The sequence below is a fragment of the Mesitornis unicolor genome, unplaced genomic scaffold (assembly GCF_000695765.1).
Source record: "Mesitornis unicolor isolate BGI_N332 unplaced genomic scaffold, ASM69576v1 scaffold614, whole genome shotgun sequence".
Classification (NCBI taxonomy): domain Eukaryota; kingdom Metazoa; phylum Chordata; class Aves; order Mesitornithiformes; family Mesitornithidae; genus Mesitornis; species Mesitornis unicolor.
The window spans coordinates 3745-9510 of NW_010177776.1; the positions used below are offsets into that span (position 1 = coordinate 3745).

The window sequence follows — 5766 nt, forward strand, 5'->3', positions numbered from 1 at the left end:
TGTGAGGGGGCGATGGTGGCTGAGGGCCGGGCTGGGTTCAGCTGACTGGAGACCTCTATTGAAGAGGATGGGAGCAGGCAGTGCTCCCAAATTGTGGCTCAGGGTGCAGGGAGCAGGCTGGGTGCAGCAACTTGACCTACATCTGCATTCAGTGCAGCATCCCTTGTGCAGAGCTTGGGTGTGAGACCTCCAGGCAGCAAGAAGCAGGAGGAGAGGGGGCTCATGGCAGCGTTGGGGGGTGCTGGGGGGGTTTTTGCTGTGAGCATTTCATAGTGGACAGGTTGTGGTTGGAACTGATCATCTTAAAGGTCTTTTCCAACCAAATGGTTCAATGATTCATTGCTTTTCTCTTGGGCATGGTGAGACGTGGGGTGGGAAAGCATAAGGGTGAAACTCAACAGCAGAGAGGGACTTGGCCTTGCAGGCCAGCTTGAGTTGTTAGCTGTGTTAATGAAGCAGTGGAGGTAGTGCTGTCTCCTCTCACCCGCAGATCAGGTGGAGCTGCATCGCTGCCAAAGAGCCAGCAACACGCAGTGCATCTGCAGGAACGGCACCTTCTGCTCCCCAGACCACCCCTGCGAGATGTGCCAGAAGTGCCGGCCCCGGTGAGTGCTGGGCGATGCTGGGGGGGTCCCACTGGGATCTGTGCTGGGACCCCCAGCCACTGAGCCTGCCCCTTCTCCCCTTGTCCAGGTGCCCCAAGGGTGAAGTGGAGCTGGCTCCCTGCACCCCACACAGCAACCGCCGGTGCGGGCCCCCCACTGACACCTCCTCAGGCTCCTTCAGTAAGTGGGGGGCTGCTGGATGATGGGGAACACAAGCTGAGGGGTGGAGGTACAAGGTGGTGCTAAGGAGACCAAAAGCAGCTCCCCACGTGCTCTTCTATATGCTTTAGACAACTGGATCGTGCCTGTTGTGGTGGTATCTGTGGTCCTGGTTGTGCTCTTCTTCTGCCTCTGGATGTTCCTCTGCCGCCCTTCCCCAGGTGAGCACCGGGTGTGGGGGGTCCCCCGGTGTCGTCACCCAGGCTGGGGGCTCTGGGTGGGTGGGAAGAGGGATCTGCCTGGGGGAAATGGGATCACAGCGCCGTTTTTGTCTTCCAGGCGATGGGAGAGACCTGAGTGGGAAGTCCTGCAGCGTGGTGGTGAGTTACTGGGATGGTGGTGGGCAGGGGGGGCATCCTTTGCTCCCCACTCAGCTCCTGGGAGGGCTGGGGGGGTCCTTTGCTCCCCACTTGGCTCCTGGGAGGGCTGGAGGAGCAGGGGGATGAGTCTGATCCCTGCAGGGATGTGGTAGAGCAGAGGAAGGGCTGTGGTAGAGCCCTGCTGTACCACAGCCCCCTCACCAGCACCGTTAACCCTTCCCTCGCAGAGGTGCTGGCACATCCAAGGTCCCCAGTGGGGTTAAAGGGAAGGGTTGTGCCGTACTGGGGCCCCTCCAAGCTGAAGAGGAGCTGGAGGTGGCATCCCCAAGGGGCCATGGTGAGCCCCGGGACCACCCGACTCGGCCGGTTTGTGCTTCTCTCCTGCCGCAGGGTTACCTGGTGCGGCAGCTGACGCGGTTCCGGCGGGGGGGCGCGGGGACGCAGGACAACCTCCGCAACGAGCGGTTCTCCCGGGACCAGCGTCTCCTCGGGGCGTCGGGTTCGGTGACTCCCAGCGCTCCGGGGCCGGAGGTACATCAGCTTGTCCCTCTGCTCTGTCAGCCTCAGCTGAGGTCTGGTGCTTTCCTCTGCCTTCACCAAGCTGATCGGCTTGGGGAGGCTTCCAGGGCTGGACCACGGAGACGGCGAGGGATCTCTTGTGCTTCTTTTTGGGTTCAGGACTGCAAAATCTGCTCCTTGCAGTCAGGTGCCAGTGTCCTCTGCAGATTCAATGCTGATGCTGGGCAAACAGACAGCTCTGCCCTGCTTGTGGCTCGCTGTCATCCCAAAGCTAGGGAATAATGGGTGTCCTGGGGTGTCTTCTGCTCCAACAGCCCCCAGAGAGAAGGAGATGTCTCCCCCCGCCCCATTAATGGGGTTTGGGGACAGTGTTTATGCCCGGTGGGTGCTGTAGGATGTTGTCTTTCCAGGTGACGGTGCCAAGGACCTCGTATCCCAGTGCGAAACCCAGAAGGAATCTGGTTCCAGCGCAAGGAGAAGACCCCGTTAAAGGTAAGCGTTGGAGCCCAGGGGATGTGCTGGGGGTCAAGGAAGGGATGAGCCTTCAGGATGAGCTTCCTGGGGAAAAATCCTTTGCCTCAACTGCCCTTGCCCTACCCTTTCCTCTGAGCTTTTCCCTTCCACCTCTCCAGTTTTACGCCGCTCCTTCGAGCTCTTTGCCCAGGACGTGCCCTACAAGGACTGGAAGCGATACGGCCGAGCCCTCGATCTGGGGGAGAACGACATCGCCCTGGCGGAGACGAACGACAGGCACTCGCACGAGCCCTTCTTCCAGATGCTGCACATGTGGCAGAACAGGGAAGGGATGAACGCCTCAGTGAACACGCTGCTGGAGACGCTGCACCAGATCAACCTCAGGGGCATCGCAGAGGACATCTCCTCCAAGCTGGTCCAGCAGGGATCCTTCCAATACGAAACGAGCTGAGGAGCAGGGCAGGCCCTGCATCCCCCAGCTTCAAACTGAAACAAAGGATACCTCTAAAAACACACGGGATTTTATTTTTTTTTGGTGTAGCTCTTCTGTAGCACTTTTTTTGGAAGCTGTTGTACAGCTCGGCTGAGCCAGGAGGAGTTGATCTCTTCATCAAGCACAAACCTCACGGTCCTCTCTGCTGGAGCTATGGGCTCGACGTTGGTGCTTCCTTACGAAATCCAAGCTGGTTCCTTGATTTCACTGGGTCGACACAAAGAGCCTGACAACTGTTGCAAGCTGCTTCTGGGACTGTCTCCCTAGGAAGCACTGGTACTCTGTGGACGTCTTTAGGATCAGGGCAGAGAAGGGCCTTTGCAGGATGAAGGCATCCCTGTGGCTTTTAACTGGATTTTTAACTTCTCTGGGGGGGTTCCTGGCATCATGCAATGGCTTCTGCTTGTAGGACATCTCTAAGCTGGCTGGCAAGCTTAATACTGTACGCTTGGTGGGCAAGCTTTAAGTGGGGTTTGGGGTTATTTTCTCAAAGCAATTGGCTCAGTTGCCTTTTATCTGATAGTGGTTCTGCTTGCTGTTGGGAACCAGTTTGAAACTGGACTTGGAGGGGAGAGTGGGAGTGGTTTCTTTACTCTGTGATCACTGGGGTAAGTAAAGGGCCAGGGCAGGGAGTGAGTGGGCTCCTCCTCGGAGTAAGGATGGGGAAAGGCAGCAGCAAACTATGGATGTGTCAGAAACCTCCTCCATCACCATGGTCAAGTCAGTTCCCATTCCCTTGGCCATGGGGTGGCTTTGCTGTCCCTGTGTTTCCAGCCAGCGTGGAAAGGTGAATGCACTGAGGTCCAAATGTGACCATGGGTGCCCAGCACCCGTCCTTCAGCTGCATGGGTCGCTCCCCAAACACTTTCCCCCTTGCTCAGGCCCTCAAACAAAGCTCAGGGACAACTTTGCTGGAAAAAACTACTGCATTACTTGAGCTGGCTCCATGTGCTGCCACCCTGGTGCAGCCCGGCCTCCCCCAGGACCCGTCCCCAGTGTGGTGGGGCAGGGTTGGGGGGCATCGCCCACCCCTCTCTGCAGCCAGGGCTGCCCCATGCCCATCCCACCCACTGCCACCCCTTCAACACTTAACTAAAAAATCTTCTCCGGAAACTAAGCAGAATGTTTATTTGTTTATTTAGTAATTGCAAAGATGTACAGATAGTAACTTAAAAGCTAGTATAAAAATATTGTTGTTTTTTTTTTTACTGTGCATGATTGTGTTTTTATACAGAGCTCTGGCCCAGCCAGTTCGCTATTCCCAGTTTTTACATGACTTATTTATGAAGAATAAAGTTTTAAAAAAAAGCCTCCTGACTTCTCATCTCTTTTATTTCCCCAGCTTTGCTCTGCCGTAACGCTGGCAATGCTCTGTCCTAGGGCACCACAGGAGCTGGACCCAGATGCTCAGCAGCCGCTGCACGTGGCGCTGGGGACCCAGCCCGTGGCATGCTGCTGGGAATGGTCCCCACCAGCGATGCTTCTGCCAGGGAAAGTCCTCAGCAGCCGCCCTGGGCTCTGCTTTTATGCTTACACCGTGAGTCCCGTGCTTTTTTTAGTTGCCTGCAAACGTAGGAGGCTGAAATCTCTTGGGGTCTGGGACCCCCGTGACAAAACCGCTGTCGTCGGAGGGGTCCGTGATGCTCCTCGCTCCAGCTGCACCGAGCCAGGGCTCTGCGTGTCGCGATAGCTGCGTTGCAAATCCATGCAGTGCTTAGTGAGGAAGGGGCTCTGCTCGCCCCAAAAAGCCCCCCGAGCTGCCCTGCCAGCCTGCACAGTGATCAGATTCATCCATAACGCAGGAGCAAGTGGGAAAAGCAGGAGCTTTCGGTGATGTGCCTGTCCCAGCTGCCTCCCAAGCATCCAAACTCGGGCAGGGACGTGCAGGATTTAGTACCAGGACATGAGACTCGGGTCCCAGCCTGGGGAAGGCAAACGGGACTCGGAAGCAGCGGCGAGTGCACGGATTCGAAAGGGGAAGAAACTCCTCGTCCTACCTGCTGGCTGGTGCTGCAAAGGGTGGAAACACCGAGCGTCAGCTCCCCAGAGCTGCAACGTCCTCCTGCGTCGGTGACTGAGGACAAGCGTGGAAATGAGGGACTCCAAGGTGCTCCACGAGCCGGGATAGAGGAGCAATGTGGAGCAGGAGGGGACACCACAGAGAGCATCCCTGCCCGGAGCATCCCCATGTGCTCGCTCCAGCAGCCAGGGATGGACTCAGAGGAGCTTTCCCCTTCCCGGCTGGAGAAGGTGAGTGGAAATTTGGGTCCTGGCCCTTCCATGCTGCCTTCTCCTGCCGCACACCCGCAGCATCGTGCACCTACAGGGACACGGGTGGGCCATGCAAAGTCAGTCCGATGATAAAGCCACCTCTGCGTATAAGGGTATTTTTTTTTGGGATGGTTGGATCCTGCAACGCTTCTTTGCTGTCCCTGTCCATCGCGGGGGGCGCAGGGGCACAGGGCTGGCCCCGTGTCCAGGCGCTTCCTCCCAAACACACAGGGACCACGCCGGGCTTTTAAAATACCATTTATTACAATGGAGCCTTCGAGGCTAAAAACCCAAGCCGGGGGCCTGGGGTTGGTTTCTGGTGTGGCAAGTTGAGGGTGGGGCGTGGGTTTGGGGTCGGTTTAGGTGGTGTTTTTTTGCTTTAAGTTTTTTTTTTAAAAAGAAAAAGATGAAAACTTTTTGAGGCAGGGAGGAGAGGGTTCCTGTCCCCTCCTGCTCCCCAAAATCAGGAGACCCCACTTGTGGTGTTGCAGTGCCTGAAGGTATTTGAGGACCGGGGTCCTCTGCACCCTGCCTGACCCTGCTGCAAGCCCAAGGGGGTGGCAGGACCCCCACAGCGGCTCTGGCTGCTTGGGGGGGTGAGATGCTGACGGACAAATAGATCATATCCCGCAGCTTCTGGTTATGGTTTAAAAGTGGAAGCGGGACGGGTTTCTTCTTCTTCCTCATGCTGATGTTCAGAAATAATAACAAAAACCCCAAAAGAAAAGCACAACACAGCCCTCGTGCTCCTGTAAACGTGAGTTTCTCCTGCAGCGTGGCCCCTGCTGCGGTGAGGGCAAAGCAGGGCTCCAGGAGCACTAGGGGCTGATGCTCGGCCCCCAGCCCCTCTGCAGGGGAACGGGCC

At 57.1% G+C, this 5766-nt stretch overlaps 1 protein-coding gene across 1 annotated transcript in view; it reads right to left on the reverse strand.

The window, feature by feature from the left end:
• LOC104538843 (rho-related BTB domain-containing protein 2-like) overlaps nt 1-5766 on the reverse strand; it is a gene marked incomplete at its 5' end in the record, with an annotated part of 10492 nt that overhangs the window by 1762 nt on the left and 2964 nt on the right. The gene's annotated exons all lie outside the window — the stretch shown is intronic.